Source organism: Lepisosteus platostomus, chromosome 2 (assembly GCF_059453375.1).
Source record: "Lepisosteus platostomus isolate fLepPlt1 chromosome 2, fLepPlt1.hap1, whole genome shotgun sequence".
In the NCBI taxonomy this organism is placed as follows: Eukaryota; Metazoa; Chordata; class Actinopteri; order Semionotiformes; family Lepisosteidae; genus Lepisosteus; species Lepisosteus platostomus.
Genome location: NC_142612.1, coordinates 48,700,392 through 48,727,350, shown reverse-complemented (window position 1 = coordinate 48,727,350; position 26,959 = coordinate 48,700,392). Strand labels below are relative to the sequence as shown.

At 38.7% G+C, this 26,959-nt stretch overlaps 1 protein-coding gene and 1 pseudogene across 7 annotated transcripts in view; one reads left to right on the top strand and one right to left on the bottom strand.

Annotated features, from left to right (window-relative positions):
* Nucleotides 1-26,959, top strand: part of LOC148676410 (neural cell adhesion molecule 2-like) — a 923,711-nt gene that overhangs the window by 479,488 nt on the left and 417,264 nt on the right. The window lies entirely within an intron of this gene.
* Nucleotides 5,636-7,615, bottom strand: LOC148676411 (28S ribosomal RNA; annotated as a pseudogene).

The window sequence follows — 26,959 nt, the reverse complement described above, 5'->3', positions numbered from 1 at the left end:
CTAAGCTCCCCAACACTGCTGCTGACACTTCAGAATACATTATTGTTTGATAATATTAAGCTCTTAGAGTGGCACAGGGGTGTAGTGGTTAGCATTGCTGCCTTGCAGTGCTGGGGCCCAGGGTCCAATTCTAGACATGCGGCACAATCATGGAGTTTGTATGTTCTCCCGTGTTCTTATGGGTTTCCTCCATGTGCTCTGGTTTCCTCCCACATTCCCTAAAGATACTGATGATTTTATTGGCTTCTAGGAAAATTGAGTGTGATTGTGTATGTACAGATGCAGCCATTCACAATGCACGGTACAACTCCGTACCACAAGCACTTACCCACAGTGCGCCGCGGTGTACCGCGGTACGTGATTTGGCTGGCCAAAATGACTGACGGGGGCACTCATGGTGCATCGGTTGTTAGTGAAACGATTTAATCATTTAATCTCTTTACTGTGCATGTTATAATATGCTTAGTATTGAATATTTATATGGAATTTTACAACAAAAGGGAAATTTTAGTAGCTGAGCATAAAGAGAAGAGGAGCATAATGCGTCTGAAGGTCATAAACTGTATTTATTTTGGAACATAAACATATTATGTAAACTGTATATAGCTGGTATTGGTAGTTTAAATAAAAAATACACACCAGTATTTCACTTTTTCCTAAACATTTAAAGCATCAAAGTCTTTCATTCAGTTACATACTGTGGTTATTTGGAAAAACTTTTTATGTGCTCTTTATGACTATATTAAGTTTATATACTTTATACAAAGTTATAATGTTTTAATCTTTTCTGCAAATACGCTCGTTATCGTAGTAAACAAAAGCATACTTTTTAGAATTTGATTAATAGGGAATATAATATGGAATTGCGTATCTAAATAAATTAATAACAATATAATTATATTCATATTTAACAAATAAAGATTTATTTGAAAAACTAAAATAGAAAATATTATAGAACACTATATTGACATATTTTTTATTTCAAGTAATAGGTTTATTCCATGCTGAAAAAAGAAGAAGAGAGAAAAAACACACCGTTTCGGCCGTGGAGCCTTCTTCAGGTGTGATATTAAGAAATATTTATATTTCTTAATATCACACATGTTCGAAGCTAAGTCATTTATTAATAACAACAAATAATTTCAAACTGCTAATACTGTTGTTATTACTGATAAATATTATCAACACTTTATTGAATTTGTTGGTATTTCTAAATATCACAAAATATTCAAAGTTCACATCCTTGTGAAACAATCATGACATTCTCATCCAATCTAAGGTTTGATGTTTTTTTTTATTTTGAAACCGTGATCTTGACAAACTCGTTCAGGTGCCCTGCATTACAAACGTTCTTCGCAAAATTCTTTAAGTTAAGCAAATGAAGGAAGAAGGGTTAATTTTACAATTGGCACTCCAAGATTCTGACTGATTTAATTCCCCTCATTTAGCTGAAATGGATAAAGAAATCATGCAGTAGTTACAGTGAGGGAAAAAGTAATAGGTTCATTCCATGCTGAAAAGAGAAGAAATCAAACACAATGTTTCGGCTGTTTTCACAAGAGACAGCTTGTGAAAACTCCAGCTGAATCCCCAGATTTAAATCCAATAGAGATGGTATGGCATTCCATGCACAAACAAATGTTGTACTGTGATTTAGACATGGGTAATGTCATCCCCATTAAACAATGTACTTATCGCGCAAATCCTGCTAAACTAAAAATTAGACACAAGAAGAATATTATTGGACAATATTGTGAGTCTCGGGCAGAATGTCTTTGTAAACTGAATAGTTATAGAGGAGACACGTTGTGTATCGCCTTTTTTTACACTTGCAAAAAAAAACATTCCAACGTTATAGTGACACGGAAGATACTGTACTATTAATAATGTAGCGCTTTCGGGCTAATGTGGGTATGCGCCCTACACCGCTAGGGGATGCTTGCTGGGATAGGATCTAAATCTTCTGTACTGGATAAAGAGATTAGAAAATGGATGGAAATAAAGGCACTGTGTGGATGGAACTATACAGTGTTAGAAACCCACAATAAGATGGCAGCATCTCACTGAGGATACATTATTTTATAGTGCTGGCTTAAGGAAACAATTTAATGGTGACAAAAATGTCTTTTATGTGTTGCAAAAAACTGACTTGCTTTTACAAAATATATTTACAAATCCTTTAGCCTGGCAATCTACCTGTATGACCAACTATCGCATCTTTTTACACTTGTAATGCAACACAATGTTAATGCAACATGGAAGACATTATTAATCATGTAGCACTTTCGGGCTCACGGGGGTATGCAGCTGAAACGTCACTGTTTAAATGAATAAGAATTTAGATTGCTCAGAAATCTAATCACTTATTCTACATAAACACAACATAATTGCTCTCTGAAAATGTTCTTTTTCCTGTTAGATTAAAGTTATACTGGGCAGTGGTGGATGGTGTGCTATTTTGTTAGCAACCTGCTAATCTGCTTAACACCTGTAGAAAATATTATTTTATTTCTGTACGGAATGTGTGTTGTATTTACAAAATGAAAGTGTTTCAATTGCTTAATTAAGAAGTAAAAAGAACTTACAGATTACACAAAGACTCAAACTACAGTATGGGAAACTGAGTGTTTTAGTTGCATTGTACGATTAGTGTTATAGTTTCTCTATTATTATTAAATCCATCAACTCATTCACTTGTGATTATTTTGGAAATGTTTTGACGTTCTTTTTAACTCGGAGTTTGTAATGTGGGGTGCTCAGAACGAGTTAAGCTTTGATGCAGTACAAGTAAATGTATTTCCCACAAGTTATACTGTAGTGGCTTTAAAACTATACAACATTACGCTGTTTGCATGCATATTTGTTCAAGTTTTAAAACTACAGTATGGAAAAACGAGTTTTAAGAGAAAACAGGACATTTGATTGCTGGTTACCTTTTATTTATTTTTAAAAATGTAATAAAAATAAGATACAATGACGTGTTCCTGCCTAACTCAAACACTGAGAATTTAAAAGCTGTAAAAAAATTATTTAGATAGCAGAAAGTCACCTGAATAACAAAGCAGTATTAAAAATACCACTGAAACAATAATAATGTGCCTGGTCATTATTTACAGTATTAATTTAATAATAATTTCAAGTTTCTTGTAACTTTTTCAGAGTCGTTTTTTTCTTCGGTTTTCAACCGCGGTAAAGTTACCTTGAAGTTTGAAAACGATTTTGGCACACCTGTAGTATTTCCACGAGAGTTATGAGAACACTTGCATTATGTTTAAAGTACAATGCGAATGTTTTCACAGCCTTCACTTTGTCATTTTTACACCATTTCTTTACAGGTGCATAAACTATTAGCAATCAATAATTAGTATTACAATTCACACTGTGATAAATTGTTGCATTTCCACACCTTGTAAAAACATTAAATTGCAAGACTGTGTTCAAACATATGTTAAATCTGACTATATAACAAAAACAGGGTTCACTCTTTTGGTGTCCCTCACCCGCTGCAATTCAGACACAGAATGGTTAAAAAATGGGAACAGGTGAGGTGGGAAGGGGGGAGGTGTCTTCCCACCTCTATGACTAAAGAAAGAGTCAAAGAGAAATGGCTTGAGCAACATGCAGAGCAGAAAAAGCTTTGTGCGGTCTTCTCTGCTTTAAAGGTACACTCCTTGTGGTAGAATTTTCACCTTGAAAATTTTCCCACCAGCTAATACACAGAAGCAAACAGAATACAAAATGTACTTGCAAGAATAGTGGTTACAAACATTAAAAAACATACTTACTTTATACTGTTATACTGTAAAGTGTAGTAAAGCACTCTATGGTCACTACACTGTGAGTAATGCTGCCCACTAAATCTTTTTCCACAATTTCACGAAGGGCAAGGTCACGTAGCTGATTCACAGCTGGATAAAATTTTATCTTGCAAAAATTTAGAAATTTGTCAACATATTTACTAAAACTATCCATCTCAGTATTAATGCATAATTAAAATATTTATGATGAAGGTGGAAGGTTGTGTACTTTTATCCAACTGAGCAATCTTGCTTTTATAAAATATATATGTACCAACGTTTTCATGTTTAATGTTTAACATGCTGTAATACAGTTTAATGAAGGTCTAAACTGCATACAACTTGAATTCTTATCTCTATCAATATAACAGTCAAGCGGTATTAAATAAATACAACTTTTTTGTATAGATGACACTTTTCTAAAATTTATTTAAAAAAATAAAAAGGATTACAATCTAATCTTTCCACGTGTGATTCCATGAGGAAGTACAATACGCTCCTGCTTTGTTTAACGGTGGTATGAAAAATAAATCTAAATGGTGAGAAAGCTATGCTTAAAGTTAATTAAGGGACTTAGACAACAAAGATAATGATTTATGTTTCATTGTCAGATTGTGAATTAATATGGGCATTTAATTAAACACACGTTTGAGATTTTAATCAAAATGGGGGTAATGGGGACTCTATCATTTCCCTATTTTTATCAATCTCATTCAATTGTGGAAACATTTTGACATGTTCCTTGTAACTACACTGCTAACGATATTGTAGGAATAGATAAAATTAAATGCTTGGAGTTTGTAATGTAGGGTTTTCCATATTTATGTCTTTATTTAGTGGTTTCATTAGTGACAAAGGCTAAACTTTCAGTTTCAGTAATGCATACGCCTTATGGCCGACATTACAAGTATTGTGTGAGCTGGCTTGCCAGCGCGGTGAGGTCACTGCCTTTCCTGTGAATAGCAGGGACCTGAACCGCCAGCCGATGAGGGCAGATGTCAGTGTAGTTCAACTGGCTTGTTCCCTGTTGAGTGATGCTAGAGGCCTGGGTTCAATCCTGAATACCCGCATAACGTGAGCCCGAAAGTACTAAGTTATTAATAATACCTTCCGTGTTGCATTAAAATTGGAATGTTGTTTTTTACAAGTGTAAAAAGAGGCGATACACAACATGTCTCCTCTATAACTCTTCAGTTTACAGAGGAATTCCGCCAGAGCTCACAACATTGTCCAATAATACTCTTCTTGTGTCTAATTTTTAGTTTAGCAGGATTTGAGCTACAGTATATATATATAATTATATTGTTATAAATTTCATTAGATACATGATTCCATATTATATTCCCTATTAATCAAATTCTAAAAATGTCAATGTAGTGTCCATAATATTTGCTATTTTAGTTTTTCAAACAACTTTTTTTGTGTTAAAAGAAAACTCATGGTGACGGCTGGGTTCAAACCCCTGACCTCAGCCATGTAAGGCACACACTTAAGCCATTACGCCACACACGTAATTATGAGTTACACTGATGCAGACATTTCCAAAGAAAATGTACTACTGTGATAATTTGGGCTACCGTATATGCATATAATCATATCATTATTAATTTCTTTATGTACGCGATTCCATATTATATTCCCTATTAATCAAATTCTAAAAATGTCAATATAGTGTCCATAATATTTGCTATTTTAGTTTTTCAAACAAATTTTTATTTGTTAAAAGAAAACTCATGGCGACAGCTGGGTTCAAACTGCTGACCTCAGGCATGTAAGGCACACACTTAAGCCATTACACCACACACGTAATCACGTAAGAATGAGTTTAACTGATGCAGACATTTCCAAAGAAAATTTACAACTGTGATAATTTGGGCTACTGTATATGCACATAATCATATAATTATTAATTTCTTTAGATACGCGATTCCATATTATATTCCCTATTATTCAAATTCAAAAAGCATGTATTTTTTTACTGTGATAATGAGCAGCTGACGGGAGCCCCAGCTTTTCCGGGTTCGAATGCGTTACCGCACTGGGTGCATGTCTCCACCACTCCGGATTCAGGGATCTGAACCCGACTCCCTTTCGATCGGCAGGGGGCGACGGAGGCCATCGCCCCTTCCTTATGAACGGCGCTCCCCCCGTCTTAGGACCAACTGACCCATGTTCAACTGCTGTTCACATGGAACCCTTCTCCACTCCGGCCTTCAAAGTTCTCATTTGAAAATTTGCTGCTACCACCAAGATCTGCACCCACGGCGGCTCCACCCGGGCCCGCGCCTTAGGCTTCCGTGCTCACCACGGCAGCCCTCCTACTCATCGTGGCCTAGCCCCCGCGGGCTCCCGGTGCCAGCAACAGCTGGGTATGGGCCCGACGCTCCAGCACCATCCATTTTCAGGGCTAGTTGATTTGGCAGGTGAGTTGTTACACACTTCTTAGCGGATTCCGACTTCCATGGCCACCGTCCTGCTGCCTATATCAACCAACACCTTTTCTGAGGTCTGATGAGTTTCGGCATCGGGCACCTTAACCCAGTGTTCGGTTCATCCAACAGAGCCAGTTCTGCTTACCAAAAGTAGCCCACTAGGTGGCTCGCATTCCATGCCCGGCTCCAGGCCAGCAAGCCGGGCTCTTACCCATTTAAAGTTTGAGAATAGTTTGAGATTGTTTTGGCCCCAAGACCTCTAGTCATTCGCTTTACCAGGTAAAACTGCGCGACTGTCGAGCGCCAGCTATCCTGAGGGAAACTTTGGAGGGAACAAGCTACAAGATGGTTCGATTAGTCTTTCGCCCCTATACCCAAGTCGGATGACCGATTTGCATGTCAGAACCACTACGGACCTCCACCAGAGTTTCCTCTGGCTTCGTCCTGCCCAGGCATAGTTCACCATCTTTCAGGTCCTATCGCACACGCTCGTGCTCCACCTCCCTGACGGAGCGGGCAAGACGAGCCGGTGGTGGCGGGATCCCACCTCGGCCGGCGGGCGCTGGCCTTCACTTTCATTGGGCCTCGGGGTTTCGCTCACCCTCTGACTCGCGTGTGCGTTAGACTCCTTGGTCCGTGTTTCAAGAGGGGTTGGGTGGGTAGCCGACTTCGTCGCAGACCCCTGGCGCCCCGTCGAGGGTCGGTCCCCAGCCCGGCGAAGCGATGCGGTTTGGGCGCACTGAGGACAGTCCTCCCCGGTCGACAGACCTTCCCCCTGGACCCTTCCAAGCTGACCCAGGGCCGGTTGCGGCGCACCGCCGAGGAGGAAATGTGCCCAGTGGGAGGGAGGGGTGCCCGGCCGGGAGGCAGTCCCGCTGGGGGATCCGCCGGTCCTGGGATGGCCGACTGGAACCCGTCGGGTTGAATCCTCCCTTTGGACTGCAAGGACCCCACACGTTTACCTCTCAGTGGTTTCATGCCCTCTTGAACTCTCTCTTCAAAGTTTTTTTCAACTTTCCCTTACGGTACTTGTCAACTATCGGTCTAATGCCGGTTTTAGCCTTAGATGGAGTTTACCACTGCTTTGGGCTGCATTCACAAACAACCCGACTCCGAGAAGACCGGACCCAGGCGCGACGGGGGCCATTACTGGCCTCACACCGTCCACGGGCTGGGCCTCGATCAGAAGGACTCAGGCCCCCGGTCGACACCGGGAGAGGCAGTCCTACGTACATCACATTTCCCGCGCCCAACGGACGGACGGGGATTCGGCGCTGGGCTCTTCCCTCTTCACTCGCCGTTACTGAGGGAATCCTGGTTAGTTTCTTTTCCTCCGCTTAGTAATATGCTTAAATTCAGCAGGTCGTCTCATCTGATCTGAGGTTGTAGCCAGAAGGCGCCGGGGTTGCTACCTGAATGCCCAACTATCTGAGAAGCCCTCCATGAAACCATGTCAGAGATCAGAGATACCACATCAGAGATTTTTTTTACCTGCACTGCATTGGAAAGAATCAGTATAGCTTCTAGTATTTTCTTGCATCAAAGTTTAACTCGTTCAGAGCGCCCTACATTACAAACTCCAAGAGTTTCATTTGGAGCTGAAGATCCTCACACTCTTCTCTTTTAAGCATAGAATAAACCTATTACTTGTTCCTTTGCGGACTACACAGGCTGACACGGCTACCCACCTGAAGTAGTGTTGTACAGTGATAATAGATGTGGGTGATGTCATCCCCATTTAACTATGTGCTTATTGCGCAAATCCTACTAAACTAAAGATTAGACATGAGAAGTAGTGTCTGAATCATTGTGCCCGTCCTCGCCGAACCCGAAAATACTATATTATATATATTATATTCCCTATTAATCAAATTCTAAAAGTATGCTTTTGTCTACTCCGATAACGAGCGTAGTCACGGAGGGCTTCTTAGATAGTTGGGCATTCTGGTAGATTGCCAGGCAAAACACACATTTCGTACAGATACAGTACAATCACATTCTCCTGTCTTCCCGTGGTATAAAACAAATTAGCAGGTGATTCAGATAACAATACATTGAGACACTTTGAGTATCGCCTCTTTATACACTTGGAAGAACATTCCAATTTTAATGAGACACTGAAGTTATTATTAATAACCTTTTAAATCTGAAGGGAGATCTCTCCTCTGTCCGATGGCTGAGGTCCCTGCTAGCTATTCAGAAGGAAAGGCAGTGACATCACCGTGCTGGCAAGCAGGCACAGCCTGTAATGTCGAACATATGCGTTAAATATATTTAGATCTTTAAATTAATATCGTTATTGATTTCTTTAGCCTCACAAAATTGTCCAATTAAACTCTTCTTGTGTCTAATTTTTAGTTAAGCAGGATTTGAGCTACAGACCATAAAAAAACAGGATTCATTTTTTTCACATATTAAACTTAATATGGTCAGAAGGAGCATGTAAAAACGTTTCCGAAATAACCACATGTAAGACTTTGATGCTTAAAATGTTTAGGGAGAAAGTGAAATACTGGTGTGTATTTTTTCTTAAAACTACCAAGACCAGCTATATACAGTTTACATAATATGTTTATGTCCCTAAATTAATATCGTTTATGACCATCAGATGCATTATGCTCCTCTTCTTTTATTGCTCAGCTACTAAAATTTCCCTTTAGTTGTAAAATTCCATATAAATATTCAATACTAAGCGGATTAAAACGTGCACAGTAAAGAGATTAAATGATTAAATCTTTTCACTAACGACCAATGCACCACGAGTGCCCCTGTTGGTCATTTTGGCCAGCCAATCACGTACCATGGTACGCCACAGTGGCTTGTGGGTAGCCGCATGTTGCGGTGCAGGTTTGTACCGTGCATTTTGAATGACTGCATCTGTAAATCAATACAAATATTCTACCTCTGATTAATACAGGTGGGCTATTTATTAAGCAGACAAGGTGATGATTGTTTATGTGACCATTCTAGAAACTGAATCAAACCAGATTTCTTCTAATGAGCTAATCACAATGTGTGGTTAAAGCATGCTCAATATCTCTATGTAGAACTTCTAGGTGAAAGGTAAGTAGAATTCATTTTGGAATGTTAACTCAGAAATTTTGAAAAGTCTGCATATCAAGACAAACAATAAGACTGAATTATTTCAGTCACAGCTTTCCCATGTTCCCACTGCAATGTCAATGTCCAGTCTCACTGATAGTCTCTGCTCTAGACATTGCCTGGATTTAGCTGAAAAACTGGGATTGCATTGTACTAAATTATGTTTAACAGCAGTTCCCTTCTAAGAACCTACAAGGAGATTGAGGAGGACAATGTTTCTGGATGTAGTAACAAGTGAAGTATTTGGAGCAAGAACTCAAAGGGACTAATTACAGTATACTGAACTTGAACTTGAACTTGAACTTGAACTTTATTGCCATATGTAACCGGTACTGGTGCAATGGAATTCTTACTTACAGAAAGTCTCTCGATTATAAAACAAGTTTAAAAAACAAAACAAAGTGCAAACAGTGCATCAAGACAATGTACAAACAAACAATAGACAATGTGCAAGTAAACATGCAGACAGTTTGAATGTAAACAATACAGACGTGTAAACAATGACTGGAGACGTACAATTAAGAAATTACAATGAGGTAGATGGTGATGGTGTAGGTGTGGTCCGAGGGGGATGGCTAAATGTGTTCGCCAGTCTCACTGCTTGTGGATAGAAGCTATTGAAGAATCTAGTGGTAAGTGTCCGTATGCTCTTATATCTCTTGCCTGAGGGCAGTGGGGTGAAGAGCTCATGCCCTGGGTGGTGACTGTCCTCTGTGATGGCCAGAATTCTACCACGGCAGCGGTCCTCATAGAGCTGTTTAATCTCGGTGAGACCGCAGCCGATGATCTTCTGGGCCATATTGACCATTCTCTGCAGTGCCTTTCTTTCTCGCGAAGAGGTGTTGCCATACCACACGGTGATCCCGTTGGTGAGGACGCTCTCGATAGTGCAGCGGTAGAAGTTCACCAACACATGTATTGGCATCCCCAATCACTTGAGGCACCTCAAGAAATAAAGGCACTGCTGAGCCTTCTTCATGATAGAGTCAGTGTTCACAGTCCAGGTTTGATCTTTCGAGATGTGAATTCCCAAAAACCTAAAGCTGGTGACTGTTTCCACTTCCGTTCCATCAATACTGAGTGGGCTGTGAGTGTGTGGCCTGTGTCTCCGAAAGTCCACTATTAGCTCTTTCGTTTTCTTTATGTTCAAGTCCAGGTTATTGCTATGACACCACCTAAGCAGCTGTACAACTGTACAGAAGTTCTACTGTAAAATTCAGATAACACACACAAAAAAAGCTTCATTATGTAATCATTACAGATGTACAGATGCAGCCATTCAAAATGCGCGGTACAAACCCGCAGTACGGTAACCTACCCACAAGCCCTACGGTGCCCCGCGGTAAGTGATTGGCTGGCCAATATGACCGACAGGGGCACTCGTGGTGCATTGGTTGGTAGTGAAAAGATTTAATCATTTAATGTCTTTACTGTGCACATTTTAATCCGCTTAGTTTTGAATATTTATATGGAATTTTACCACTAAAGGGAAATTTTAGTAGCTGAGCATAAAAAGAAGAGGAGCATAACGCATCTGAAGGTCATAAACGATATTAATTTAGGAACATAAACATTACTGTATGTACGTAAACTGTACTGTGTATGGCTGGTCTTGGTAGTTTAAAGAAAAAATACACACCAGTCTTCCATTTCTCCCTAAACATGAAAGTTTTATGAAACGGTACCCAAATATGCGATTGCTGTATAGAATGAATTTTAATTTAAAAAAATTATTTAACACGAAAATTAAGCTGTTTACATCTTCCGCCTGAGAACACTCACCCGTTGCTACCCAACGCAGAAACACAGCCACTAACTAGCAAAGAGAGGACATTAGCTAGCCAATATGATAAAGAAATAAATGATTATTTTGTTTATTTCTTTTGCACATTTATTTGAACATTTCCATCGATTGTACAAGCACTTGGAAACTGTCCAATCCTTAGTTCATCAGGCATTTTCTTTTACGCTGGGGGCATTCTCCAGGTCTGGCGCCGGTCTGTGTCTTCTAGGATATAATGCCAGCGAACTCTTGTTTTTATGTCCACTATAACAGACAATCTCCTTTGCTTTTAACCGAGCAATTAATAATTTCCTAAAATGAAAATGATTTACTTTATTTCCCTCACGGGATCAATAAAAGTATCTGTCATCTATCTAAACTATGTGACAGAATTCTGAGGTCTCCCCATACCAGAGATTATGGTAGGGCTTCAGAATGGTGATTGGCTGACACCATCTGACACCCCTCTGATTGGAGAAAAAAGACGTGCTGGTTTGCTATACATACTGTACCAGGAAGAGGATTTCTTTCTATTCGAAACGTGTATTTTAAAAGTTTAAGAAGTAAAAACCTTACAGCGTACACAGATTTTTAAACTGATCAGGATCATTATCTTTGTCTTATGCATAATAATGTTCACCGCTCTGTCCAGCAAATTAATAATAAACTTTAATTTATATAGCGTTTTAAATGAATAAGTAATTAGATTGCTCATAAACCTAATCACTTATTCTACATAAATACAGCGTAATTGCTCTCTGAAAATGCTTTTTCTTTTTATTTAGGCTCAGATTTCAACTATAGATCGTATTATTATAAACTTTCTTGGAAAATGTCTTTTATGTAAACCATGTTTGCTATTAATTCATTTAGGGCTAGAATATGTTCATTGCCTTCCAATGAAAGAAGGGTTCCTTTCGCCGTAGTCGAGTTGACATTATAAGCTTGCCACGCCCGGACTGTTACACCAACGCATTAGCATGTTAAAGTGATTTCATTGAGGAGCCTAGCTTTCTTAACTAGTAAGTACTGTACTTACTGGGTTTTTGAGGGGGGGAGGTGTCTTTCGCTGGAAATCTCGCCCCCTTCTACTTTGAAAATACCTGTGAAACCGGTTTAATTCATCACAGCCAGCACTCCCGCAGAGAGGGGGGTTGTATTTGCAGTGCATTGGTAATACAGTAGATGGGAAAGCCAGAGCCGACCGCTACGCCGCCACGTGTTATGCTCTTCGTTAATGTCTAAGCTGGAACACATCATTATATCTCATTTTGTATTTCTTAAAAAAAAATCATTTGCCCAGCCTAACAGTATTGTTGTTATTGTTTTTAACCTGTAAAGAGCTTTGAGGAGCCACCTTTAAAGGCGCCATATACAATAAAGTTCATGATTATTACTATTGTTAATTTGCTTGACAGAGAGGTGAACATTATTACACAGAAGACTAAGATAGCGATTTACGTTGCATTGTACATTGTGCTGCTGTAATACAGTTTTAAATAATTTAAAGTCCAAACAGTATCAGCTTTATTTATGGGTTTTAAATAAAGGCGATTTAAACGCCATTTAAATCAATATAAATGTTTATATTGTAACGCATAGGTGACTATTCATTGTTATTAAAATGACTTAAATTCGATCATGTTGTGATATTTAGAAATATACATTTGTTTGGTGCGAGTGAAGTTTTATTTAATCTCTGAGCCATACTGATTCTTATGGAAGCCAGTTTCCGCCAGGGAGTAAAACAAAACACACTATGGTATTCTCTCCGATGCAGTGCAGTTAAAAACATATCTCTGATGCTGTTCCTAAATGAATAGCGTTAATGACCATCAGAAGCTTTATGCTCCTTTTTTTTTTTCCAGTGGATTGAACAGGGAGAGGCATTTCATGATGTACTTTTCACTGATGAAACAACAGTGGCTCTGGAACAGTTTTCAACCATGTTGTGTTATAAAAAGGGGAGATATGTACGTGTTACTGAAGCTAAAAGTTTAGCCTTTGTCACTAATGTAACCACTAAATAAAGACATATAGAAATCCCTACGTTACAGACTGTATATGGCTGGTATTGGTAGTTCAAAGAAAAAATACACACCAGTATTCCACTTTCTCCCTAAACATTTTAAGCATCAGAGTCTTACATGTGGTTATTTCGGAAACGTTTGTACGTGCTCCTTCTGACCATGTTACTGTTTACTATTACTGACCATATTAAGTTTAAGTGCCTGTGGGCACTTTTCCTGTCCGTGGGGGGTGGACCGTCTTTCATTAGAAGGTTAGTCTGTTCTACTCTGAGAATGTCGAGGGGGTGGAAAGTAATTCCGTGTCACATTAACTAACCTCTTCAGTTTATTCCGCCAGACGGTACATGAATATAATTATATCGTTATTAATTTGTTTAGATACGCAATTCCATATTATATTCCCTGTTAATCAAATTCTAAAAGTATGCATTTGTTAGATAACAAGCGAATTCACAGAAAAGGTTAAAAGGCTATCACTTTTCACAAAGTATATAATCCTACTATAAGTCTAAATCCTTATATAAGTCTAAACAGTATCAGCTTTATTTACATGTTGCAATTTTAAAAAAGTCAAAAACCGCACTCAAAATGCAATTTATAGCTTTCTGGCAAGATGAGACACCCAAATTAAAAATGTAACTTGCCACTGTTTGTGCATGAACAAGGTTATACTTGTTCCCCGGCGGAACGCATTCCATAAGAATCAGCGCTTGTATATATCACCTTTAAAGGTGGCTTCTCAAAACGCTTTACAGGATAAAAACAACAATAACAGCAACAACAACAATATTGTATTTCATTGCACTTTAACAGATCATCCTTAAATCAATTGTTGACTTTTCTCTCTTTACTACTGTACTTGTCTGGATTGACTGAGCTCCGTTCTGTACCACACAATGATCCCCCCAGAGTCTCTGCCCCGGGTGATTTGTTTTTTTTTTGAAAGAGGGTAAAAAACTCTCTCTCTCTCGCTTGCCCTCCCCCCCCCCCTGTGTATTGTCTGTTTTTTTTTGTGCTGTCCTTTGACAAAACAAGGCTCGCCAGATAATGTGAATCGAAACCCGTTTTTCTAGCTTTTAAAGTCGTGCGATGTGTAAGCGGGAACACATCATTATATCTTACATATGAAAAATACATAATATAGCTCCCAAACAAACGCAAACGTGTTTTTAATAAGATGCTTTTATTCACTCATAACCCGACAATTTCAGGAAGACTAAGGAAGGACTAAGGGAATTGTCATCTGTTGTTGAAGCTCTGTGAGCTCGGTGACTTTGAGACCACTTGTTATCCCAGGTTGTTTGAATCGCCACAATTCAAATAGAGAAAAAAGAGCTTACTGACAAGATTTAAGATGTGGCTGTCAATGTTGGATAAAAAAAAAACACATTGCCCGACGTTTGTTGCATTGCTTGAAAAATAACTTTATTTCGAGAGACTGGATAAGTAATTCAAGTGTTTTTTTTTAACTTCCTGAAAAACAACTAATAATTTAAATAATAGGGAATATGATATAAAAATATAGTACTAAAAATAAGATACACTCTACAGACATTCACAACAGCGACTGTCAGAAGATAGGACACAGTGGCTCAGACACCCGCTGAATGGAAAGGGGCACTTTAATGTTCTGTATGGCTAATACTAAAGCCAATACTTTAATATTCTTTTCTGTATGTTTAACAATAGTGGGTACTGGCCTAATTCGGCCCTGCTCCCGTTGTTAGGGGTTAATGTGTTGTTGTTAAGTGTGAATTTGTGCCTGTTTCCCTGAGGTCTGGCTTTTTTTCTGGAAAACCATAACTCTGGTCTTGTCCAGATTGACTGTCAGCGCCCAGGTCTGACAGTGCTGCTCCAGCAGCGACAGGTTCTGCCGCAGCCTCTGTTCTGTGGGCGACAGCAGGACCAGGTCGTCTGCAAAGAGCAGGAACTTGATTTCTGTAATTAATGCAGATCAGTAAATCAAGGGACAAAACAATTATTGCGCCCGGCTCCTCAATGGGGTTTGACATGCTAATGCGTTGGTTTAACAGTCTGGGTGTGGCAAGCCTCTAACGTCTCCCGACTTCGGCAAAACGAACCTGCCTTTCATTGGAGGGGAAAGCAAGAGCCGACCGCTACGCCGCCCCCCTGTTTCGAAATCTTGTGAATTTTGAAATTTACTGGGGGTGGACCACGTCTGTAAATTTAGATGGGTCCAGAGGCAAAAGTGCCTTGCCTTGCAATCTCCGCGAAACCATAAGTAGCATGGTAAATCGGAGATTCTCAACCCTTACTTCGTGCGACTGGAAAAAAATTCGTGATCGGATCAACGAAAAAACAATTACTTTTTGTCAATGAAAACCAGTGTGTGTGTCTCTCTCTGCTGGATGTCCCTCTCACTCTCTGCTGAATGAATAAAAGCATTTTATTAAAAACGCGTTTGCTTTTGTCTGGTATTTACTTTGGTCCTTTTAACTGTTTTTCCATCTACTGTATTGCTTTGAGATGCCACTTTTAAGGGTGATATGTAAAATAATGTTTTTTATCATTGTTATAGAGAAACATGATCAGATTTTCCTCGGCGTAGAAAAAAGATCTAAAGTATACTAGTTTGTCACTCTTCTCATCCCCTCTTTGCTAAATGGCTTTTGAATAGAGTCACATGAAGAGAGAGGTGAAACAGCCCTACACAGCCCTACACAGCCCTGTCGCAGTACACGAATATAATTATATCTTATTAATTTCTTTAGATACGCGATTCTTTTAATACGGTCTTTGCTGTGCTCTAGAGGATCCTTGTGATATTTCGAGCTCTGGTTGAATGATAAGTGTCGCAGTTTAAGTAATTTTCGTAGATAGAAATTATGAAACGCTGTTAAAAGCAAGGGAGTTTTTATGTCCATTGCAGTAAAAGAAAATGCCTGACAAAGTAGGGCTTGGACAGATTCCAAGTGCTTGTACAAATGTGCTAAAGAAATTATACTTTGAGTTTACAGCTTGTCCAAAGTCATTCATTATTAATACTATAAGTAATATCTTCAGTAAAGGTTTTGATGCATAAATATTTCTGATAAAGGTAGGTTGTGTACTTTTGTCCAACTGAGCAATCTTGCTTTCATAAAATATACCAACTTGACTGATGATTAACATGCTGTAATACACAGTTTAAATTTGAAAGCTCAAATGCTGTACATGAGAGGTTAAGCTTTATTGGCTCCTCCTGGCGGTTTTACAAGGTGATGCCGGATACTTTCCGGGCATGACGTCAAATGACGCGATTTACCCCGTGATACTGCGTGATACTGCGACACACCCACCGGGGTATACCGCAAAATACCCCACCCATTTTGAATTTCTGCATCTGTAGCCATACAAAAATGCACATTAAAACCCCGTAACACGTTAAAGGGGCTGTGCTTTACCGTGGCATGTGTTTCACTGGCCAATGATCATCAATAGGCGACACTTGTGGTGCATTAGATGTTAGTGAAATGATTGCTTCATTTAATCTTTCTGCTGTGCACGTTTTAATCCACTTAATATGGAATACTAATATAGAATTTTACAACTAAAGGGAAATTTTGGTGGCTGAGCATAAAAATAACAGGAGTATAACGTATCTGAATGTCATAATCAATATTAATTTAGGAATATAAGTATATTATGCATAATGTAATGGCTGGCAATGGCAGCTCAAAAAAATAAAAAAACAGTATTCCACTTCCTTCATAAACATTTTATGCGTCAAATCCTTTAACTTGGTCACTTACTATGGTCATTTTGGAAACGTTTTGACATGCTTGTTCTGACTATATTAAGTTTATATTCTGTATAAATATCTATAAGGTTGTTTTGCCCTCTTTTTAATCTTGCAGTGTTTTTGACACCTTCTTTTTAGTGCAGTTGGTGCTATAGTGCAAAACAGAAGTAAACAGGAAGTAGTGCTCTTAAGTTTATAACGTCAGCAGTGTGTCAGCTCCGTAAAATCCAGGTCAATCCTCGTTCATAGCACTTAAGAAAGCAATGGCTGTAAGTAAATTTTATTTTACATATTTCCAGTTATATAGTGAAGAATGTTTTGTACATACAACCTTTCCAAACGTTTCTGTGTGTTTATGTTCAGCATACGCTACATTTCTGCTCTACACAACATATGACAGCATGCTCGCAGTTAACACTAACAACTGTTAATGCTATACAAATTAAGATATGTTCTGTTGTATTTTTATACATACTGTAAGACCATTTAACGTTTCTTATTGATTGAGAAGTTCTTTATGGATTGAATAGTATTAGAATGTAACATTTGTGGAGCCTGTGCAGTACTGTGAAAGGTTGGTAACTGCTGTATATTCCTTTCTTTTTCTAGTTTCACTCTGATTCATATTATCAAATATACTGTTCTACCATTGATGATTAAACAACAGAGTTAGGATGCTATTACCTGACTTGCATGTGTTTTATGAATAGAGTTTGGCTGGCTGTCTAACTACGTACATCTTCATACACACACATAGAGAGGACAGTACATGTATACTTTTTAGAATCCATTTAATAGGGAATATAATATGGAGTCACGTAACTAGAGAAAGTAATAATGATATTAATCTAAGGATCTAAGTATAATGTATTTATATAGCTGGTAGTATTACCGTATTCCAATTTCTTTGTATACATCTACATCAGTTTGACTCATACACTCATGATTACTTGGGAAACATTTTGACCTGTCTGTTTCAGCTACATTTCCAAGTGGTGCATTGGTACAGTGGGTTTAGTGCATGTCTCTCATGGAAGTTCATGTTTGATTCCTGCTGAGTGTACAAGTTTTCTTTTAACAAAGATTCTTTTTTTAAAAATAGTAAATATTATGTACATTTTTAATTGACATTTTTATTGGTTTTAAATATCATTCATTAAAAACATTAATGAGCAACAGTGGGTGTAAAAACCTGTTCAACCAGTTTAATTTAAGTCAATTTAAAATACTTTATTCATCCAAGTGGGGCAATTAAAGACAAGCCTTTAAAACAAGCCTTAAAATTAAATCATATATATTATATTTATAATTGAGAATAACACAGTGCTATTAAAAAGACCACTAAAACTGAACAAAGATAACGGATCTGATTAACATGATCAATTTATAAATAATAAATAATAATTTCACACGTCTTGTATTTTGTTCTGGGTCACCTTAGCTTTCTTATTAAAACACCTATTTATGAGACACAATGTTTCAGATGTCAATAACTTTGAGAACAGATGACATGGAGCCATCAGACCACTGGAATTTTAAAGATTGTGATTTTTATGTAAACAACATCTAGTACCTGATTGCATTTTTACAAACCTTACTTTGAATAAAGCGGATTCCAGGTGTATGTGAGTTCATAATGTGAGAATTACAGTACTATTCTAAAGCTACTGTATGTACGCAAAAGACCTGACCATGACACCTGACCATGACCTGAATAACACAAACTCATGTGGTTCAACCTCTCTTTCATTTTTGAAACTCTTTCTGTATTTTCTGTTTTTAACTCAGATAAGAATAAACTTTGAAATTCTTTTGACAGGAGGAAAGATGTTCTGTGCTCAATAGCTTTATTACCACAACACCCATTATGCTACATTCTTTATGCATCAGTTGAAACGTTCTGAAGTCTCTCAAAATGTACAAAATGTAACAAAATACTGTACAACACAATGGGCAACTTATTCTTTTAGCTTTTTTAAGAAAATAAATAATAAGAAACAATAATGTGTCCCTGCATAAATTACACATTGCATGACATTAAAAGCTATAAAAAATGGATTTAGATTATAAAAACCATTTTTTATGCATGAAAAAACTTCATCCACTTTTTGTGCTTAATAAGTGTTGTTTACCTATGTAATCATAGCCGGCCCAGGGACGCCAAATATGTAATGTTGCCATAGCCAAAATGTAAATGTAGTGGCTCTCTGAAGGCACCAGTTCTGTAGGGTTTGGGCATTTACTGAGACAATTATTAATTGTAGCAGTAAATCACAAAATTGATTCTTTTGATGGCTTTAGAATCCAACCATGCGACATAACTCAACGCACACACACACAGGTACTAATACACGAGGATACATTTATTAATACATAGAATATGCATATAAACCTAACAGATCTTATCGAGAGGGTTATCAGAATACAAAAGGTATATATTCAGTCAGTTACAAAGTGTTACACATATCAAGAGGACATACGTTCAGTATATCATTCATTAAGACCGTTTCGTAAATGAACTTGGTTATAACTTCTACATTAGATACTCTAAACAAGTACATAACTCTTAGGAATTAAATTGATATCAACTGGTTGGGATAACAATTGAATTCTCAAGCTGTAATGCATTGAAGTTGAATACTCATCCAATCTCTGGGCTCAAAGAAACAGTTGCAGGCTGTTGCTGTCCAATCCGCGCTCTCTGGCTGTGTGCCAGGCTGTGCTGTGCGGTTTGCGACGGTGCGCTGCAGATGCTCACTGGCTGGCTAGTTAGTGTTGGCTTTAACTAGCAAAGTTTGCGCACAGGAGAAAAGATGACTGTGGGTCCCAGCAAGTCAGGAAGAGGACCGGTTCGTTCCTGATGAAGCGCTAGTTCTGAATAGTGATTCAGCTGTCCACAGTCCCGACCTGTTCACGAGGCTTGCTGCTGGTGCTAACCTCGGGTGGATCCTCTGGTTACTCTCTGGCAACCTCCGCTCTCGACTCTTAGAACAAAGGAAAGTTCTGGCACTCGGACACACTGGCCGTTCCGTGGTTGTCCGGGCTGAGTCTCGGATGGTCAGGAGGTGCGCTGCGAGAATGTCCTGCCCTTGGGAGCCTTCTGAGAGCGTCCTCTCCTTTGAATTCCCTTTAGAATAGTCCACAGAATTCTCCTGAATCTCCCTGAATCTCTCAGGCTCTCTGTGTTGCCTGTTTTTACCTGGAGGAACTTCAGCTCGTTGATTGGCTGAAAGTTCCATGGGCATCAGAGTCCCACGTGGGTTACTCAGCCCTACCAGTCCCTGATTGGTTGATCAAGGTGAGATATGAGTCACTTACTCCTGACACTTAGGAATGCAGTCCAGATGTCCATCTGGCACTCCCTAGACAGATAGGCGCCAATGGATGACCATTGATCATGATAGCCAGGCTTAGCTAAGTGCATCCCCCTTTGGGAGCTGTCCCTTATCAAAGTAAATCTTAAATCAGCCTGCATGAATAGTTTCTCTGTGGCTGCACCACAGAGATGAACAGAGATGGGGCCTCTTTGGGAAAGCTCAGAACACTTAATTCTTTCTTATTAATAAGCCTCGCCGCTACACTTATCTAAAATTGTTTTTATAGCTTTTAAATACACATAATGTCTAAGGTAGGCAGGTGTAGTGGTTTGATGGGTTTACTGAGACAATTATTAATTGTAGCAGTAACCACGAGGTTGTTCGTTGGGGCTTTTAGAAAATCAATCGTCAGAACAACTAACAAAGCACACACACGGGTTCAATACACGAGATACATTTATTAATATAAACTGTGCACCAAACATATACTAGTCTGCCTGAATACGAGCGGCAGACCTTACTGTGAGGGTTATCAATATACAAGGTATATAATCTCAAAGAGATGCAAACACAAAGAGATACACAACAGAGAATATATGTCAAAATATATCGTTCGGTTACCAAATCGCTAAACAGTGTTATTACCCACTGTTACTCTAAACTCGGAAGTAAATATATTACTCATGAATTAAATTGATAACAACTTGTGTTGAGGTACAATTGAATTCTCGAGACGCAATGTAGAACATGGGGTTTACTTATCCACTGTGTTTGGATTTGGAATTTCCCGGCACGAACACCAAACCAGCTGACAGGCTCTGTTGCAGCCGTTGTCCAATGGGCGTTGTGTCGGCATCCTCTGGCTACCGGCCAACCAGTCGAGGTGCAGCTCGGAGTAGGACGGGCGGAGGAATCTGACTGCGGCGCGCAGGGCAGTCGTTGCTCCGAGGGGATCTACCAGCAGTCCGGCTGGCTAGTAGAAAGTCTCTATGCACAGAGTGTGACCGCGAGATCTCACAAGTCACTCTTTTGCCTGGGAAGAAACTGGTTCGTTCCCGGTCCAGCGCTGCTTCTGAATAACCTAGTCAGGTTGTCGACGAGGGTTCAACTGTAGGCTGCCGTTGATCAAGCGGAGCATTCACGTTGGTAGAATTCTGAGTACGTACGGGATCCTCGGCCTCGCGCTTAGAACAAAGTCCAATTCCTTTTGCAGACAGCAGCAGTTTTCACGTGATTGTCTCTGAGGATGCGCGAAAATGGCCAAGGAGAGCTCAGAACTGAGCTTGCGCTCCCTTTTTGATCAAGACCCAGATGTGTGCTGATTGGTTGAGAGTTTGGCGGGCATTGGAGACCCACGTGGTATTACCACGCCCTGCCAGTCCCTGATTGGTTGGTCAAGGTGAGATATAAGTCACTTACTCTTGACACTTAGGAATGCAGTCCAGATGTCCATTCGGCACTCCCTAGACTGATAGGCGCCAATGGATGAACATTGATCATGATAGCCAGGCTTAGCTAATTGCATCCCCGTCTGGGAGCTGGTTTCTTATCACAAGAAAACATCTTAAATCAGCTTGCATGAATTCTTTCTCTGTGGCTGTACCACAGAGATGGAGGGTGAGATGGGACCTCTTTTAGGAGCATACCAACGCTTAATTCTGTCTTATTAACAAGCATTGCCGCTACACAAGGAAACGTCATTGTTTCTTAATTTTGATTTTCTTTTCAGAAAAAAATAAAATCAGCTCCCCACTTTCTCTTTGCCATATCTATAGTGGGCAATTTAGCATATTTGGGGGCTTAAACGAGTACAAAGCTGAAGAATTTGTGGAAATGTTTTTTTAATGTTTTATTTTTCACACTATCTTTGGAGTTTAATCTGAGATGAAAATTGTAGTTTATTATATATAAATTGTCTGTTTTTGTCAGAAAAAAAGTATATTTCTAGAAATACTGTCAATGTTTAGATTTTTAATACCCTCAGAAAACCAAAACAAAAATTGCCATGAAATGTAAAAGATTTCAAAATATGCAAGTTTGTAGCAAAATAAAATATATTCCCTCCCTCTAAAACCAATATCAATTACAATATATTGGCTTACAAATCAAAGGTTTTTAGAAAATATTAGTGTAAAATATGTATACGCATATTATTAAAAGCCCACAAAAATGTGATACTCCCATTGTCACTCAAGTAAGGCAGTTTTAGCTTTGAGATAAACAAAGAAAAATAACTGATTAGAGGATATTCCAATATTAAAATGGAAACTCCCTTACCTCTGATTCTTCACTAAGAAGGTAAATAGCAGGCATCAGGTTCATTTTGCGCATATCTATTAATTTTGAAAAAGAAATGTTTAATCACCATATTTACAGAAAATCAAAATTTTATCCAATGAAGCAAACCTATCCATGTGTTCTTGTGTTATGTTATTACACTGCACATACAATTTAATTGGAAGCATAATTAGTGTATGATAAGTAATAGAAATTCCCCTTTGCACTAATAGTTGCATTTCCTTCTCCATTACTGCCATATAATACTGCACCTCTGCTAACTGTGGAAATTGTTTGAAATCCCTTGTAAACTACACCACACATACCTCAGATAGGAAGCCTTACATTCCCTTGTGGTTTAGCAAAATAAATCAGGTGGCTGTCAGACCATGATCTCTTGGCTTAACTGTAAATCAAAACAACATACTAGAGTTTAAAAGGACACTTTAATTCAGTTTAATTAGATTCTTCACTGAAGGGGCTTGTTATTTGAATTCACTGATTGTAATCCAGTGCCATGGGACATTTCCAAGAGATAAAGCAACTTTAATGTTTAGTGACACTGTCACAGCAGAGAGGTGATGATCCTGAGGCACACAATGTTTTCCAACAGAGTTTTGGCAGGAAACCTTTATTGACATGATACATTTATATATATAAAGGTCTTCATAAACAAAACTATGGCTCTTCTTGAGTAGAGGTCAGATTTATCTTGTTCATAACTTGGAGAGGTAAATAAATAACGTATTTGGGCCAATATTATTGACATAAAAAATGTATCTATTTTACATCTATCTGTAAAAAAAGTTTTCTTCTCTGGTGCTTCTTCAAGATCAAATATGATCCCAAATGTGTAAATGACCTTGTGCCTCAAAAGAAAGTTATTTGACTGTGTGTTGTTAATAATATATATTATAGATATGTATTATATTCCTTTGTACTAATAGGCACACATCAATGTTTAAATAGAAATTACATGCATATACTATATAACATACAGTATACAATACTGTTATACTACTATTTTGCTACCATAAAACACACATGTGAAACAGAGGTGAGTCAAATATAAATGGTAATGTGCTGTCTATGTTATGCTGCAGTTGTACACAGAGATTCCATATAGGGAATCCACTGGGGTACTGGAAGGTGACTCAGAAATGGAGAGAAAATGAGAAAATAAAGGGGATACCCACCAAGATCCAAAACTATACTTAGCACCAGGGCACAATTCAGGGTGAAGAGGTCCAGCAAGATGGCCAGTCAGGACACTCACCCAGGCAGTCTAAGGGAGGTTTGCCAATACTATACAAAACTGAACTCATGCTTATAGGGGAGTCTCCAACTGAGACAAGGGGGCTCCGTTGGAATGTCCAAAGCCAAGCAGGGAGTGTCAATAGCTGAGATCAGATCTGAGCTGGTGTCTTTGTCTCCATTCCTCTCTTGGAGAGATCATGGAGCTCCCTGATGGAACCCAGGGAAAGGAATACCTGAAACAAGGAAGGCTGGCGGGGAGCATAAAAAGCAGGAAAAAAGAAAAGAAAGAAAGAAAGGTAAGCTAGAAGTGGGTTAGGCATGAGGCCGAGGCAGTTGATGAACTCCTGATGTAAGATGGAGTGAAGGCAGTCCACAGTGAGAGCATGATAGGACTGCCTGCAGTAAAGGCTACTCCAGCAAAAGGGCAGAGACAGTGTCCCTAAGTTGAAACTGCAGTTGGAGTGAAGGCAGTCAACAGTGAGCACTAGGTAAGACTGCTTGAGCAAAGGCTGCTTATGCAGCAGGCTAGAGACAGTTCAAGATGAGTTCTAGAATACAGATGGAGTGAGTAAAATTGCTCAGGAATGGAGCCGGAGAGTGAGACAGTTGGAGAGAAAGGTTCCAGGTAAAAGTGGACTGTGAAGAGTGAAGGCTGCTTCAGTAGCTGAGTGAAAGCAGTCTGTGAAGAACACTGCAATCCCACATGGATGAAACTGCTTGGAGATGCAGTGAGACAGATGTAGTGGGTTCCAGGCAGAAATGGATTGTTCAGAGTGAAAGATACTTCAGGAAAAAGCCACCGAATAGTCAACCCAAGAGAAACAGCTGAAGAGTAGGATGGGAGGTGTTTTGTTAGCACAGCCAGTGACTTAAATGTGAATGAGGAAGTGCTGCATCAGGGGCTCTGTTTGGTAATTAGCAGGACATATTGAAAGGTCCACTTGCAGTGTTAAGCCCTGGAAAAACGTGACCCCATGTGATAATGTTTCAGTTTCCCAGGCAACCACAGGCCAGGATATACTGCAGGACTATGCATATAACAGAATGTACACAAAATAAGAAGACAAAAGGTTAGAGCACAGTGAAGAATATTTGATACCATAATCAGCAATAAGAAACCACAATGACAAGTTGAATATACCACATGGAAGGTAGATGATTGTTTCACCAAGAAAATACTGAACTGAATTCCAAGAGAAAAACTGCAGAAGATCTCCTACAGGATGGAAAGATGATAGGAGTGAGAAGCAAGATGACTGAGAATAGGCACAGCAGTGATTTGAGTCCTATGTCCTCCCTCTGGACGGAAGAGAACAACAACAATCTTTTCAGCTTAGTTCCCTGTGGATAGACCACTGAACTGCTACTACATCTTTGTCATCCATGGTTGAACCTCAGAGGAGCTCTTTCGAGTCACCATGGGCTTGAGAGGCTGTCAGAATTATCCTGAGGAACGTATTAAGGAAAATCCTTATATTATTGTAAATCTACACTTCTGCCAACTGTCAAGGCTTAAATTAGATTGTAGTTTGCCCTCTGTGCTGGCCTTATATAGCCATCTATAGAGAGTAACACACACCATGTAAAACTCTTCCTTTGTTCATACACATGAAATTCCTATTATTAAATTAGAATGGGCTGTTCCTATTGTGTTTATTACACCCTCTAATAGCAACAATCAGCTTAGCAGCTTTCCTTTCAGCCACCTTGACAAACAAAATTTTGGGATGGTCTTCACCCAGGAGGGGACTGATAAAAGTTGAAGAAGATGATGACATAAAAAATCTGTTTTGAAAAATGTTATATCGAGCATACTTCATGTTTTAATGCTAGTTTCTTATGTGGAACTTCTCTGATGTGACTTAAGTTATGGACAGATATACTGTACAAAAATATCTTAAGAGTACTGTTGGATTTCTGCGTAAATTATAGATATTTGGGTATTATTATATTGTGGGTATCGAATATATGGCTCATGTTTGTACTATTATTTGATTTACAGGACATGCAATATTATTATAAAGTAGTTCAGGTGGGTAGCTGCGTCAGCATGCATAGGCTGCAAAGGAACAAGTTATGGTTTATTCCATGCTGAAAAGAGAAGAGAGAAAACACAATGTTTTCGGCCGTGGAGCCTTCTTCAGGCCTTCCAACACCTGAAGAAGGCTCCACGGCTGAAACGTTGTGTTTTCTTTCTCCTCTTTTCAGCATGGAATAAACCTATTAATTATTATAAAGTACCCAATTTTGTTTATTTTCAGAATAAATGTTTTTTGTGTCTTGACTAACTTTAATTTACTTTGTATATTCTTATCTAGCAGTACCCCATTTGCACAGATGTATACCATATTATGTATAAAGTTTGAGTATAAAAATAGTTGTAGACTTCAGCACGGCAAATAATCCACAGGAATCCAGGAGTGCTAGTTGAGTGAAGGTGATGCATGCTAAGGCCGTTTTAATTCCTTAGAAGTGACATCATAAGCTCTCCTTGTCTGATTTGGAAGAACCAATCAGAAAAAAAGAGATATCCAGGAATGTACAGAGATAAAAAGGCAAGTGTATTCACTTTGAATTTTTTATCCATGTCTTCTGCAGAAATAGAAAGAGGGTACCTGTTTATCAGCATCTTACAATCAATTTCTTGCAGGAACTGAAGATAAGCATTCACACAACTTTCAACCCACAATTATAGAAAATAAGGATATACATTTTAAATGTCTTCAGTAAAATATACAGTATTTTTAATTTGCTCTATATTATTGGCATGTTGCTATCAATAAATAGGCAAAACAGGCACTTGTGAAGAAACCAAGATTACAAAACAGTGTGGAACAAGATGTTCTCGAGTTATTGTATTTCACAGTGATAGCATATTAACACTCATTGCAGCACAAAATGACAGCACATTAACACTTATTGTTCTGCACACTGACAGCACATCTAAGCTCTTTTCAGTGCAAACAAAAGTTCCTAGCAGTACAGACATGCAACTAATGAATGCTCATTGTAACAGATTCTAACAGCACACACACATACTGTACATACTTGCTTATTGTTGTTGAACACTAAAAGTGCATTCCATCTCTGGACTTAACCTGCAGTATTTATTGGATGAGCATTTGGGGATATAGAATTGGCATTTTTTTAAAAAAAGAAAGACACTTTGCCCACGAGGTTCAAGGTATCACAAACACACTACCTCCAAAAAGTCATAGAGCT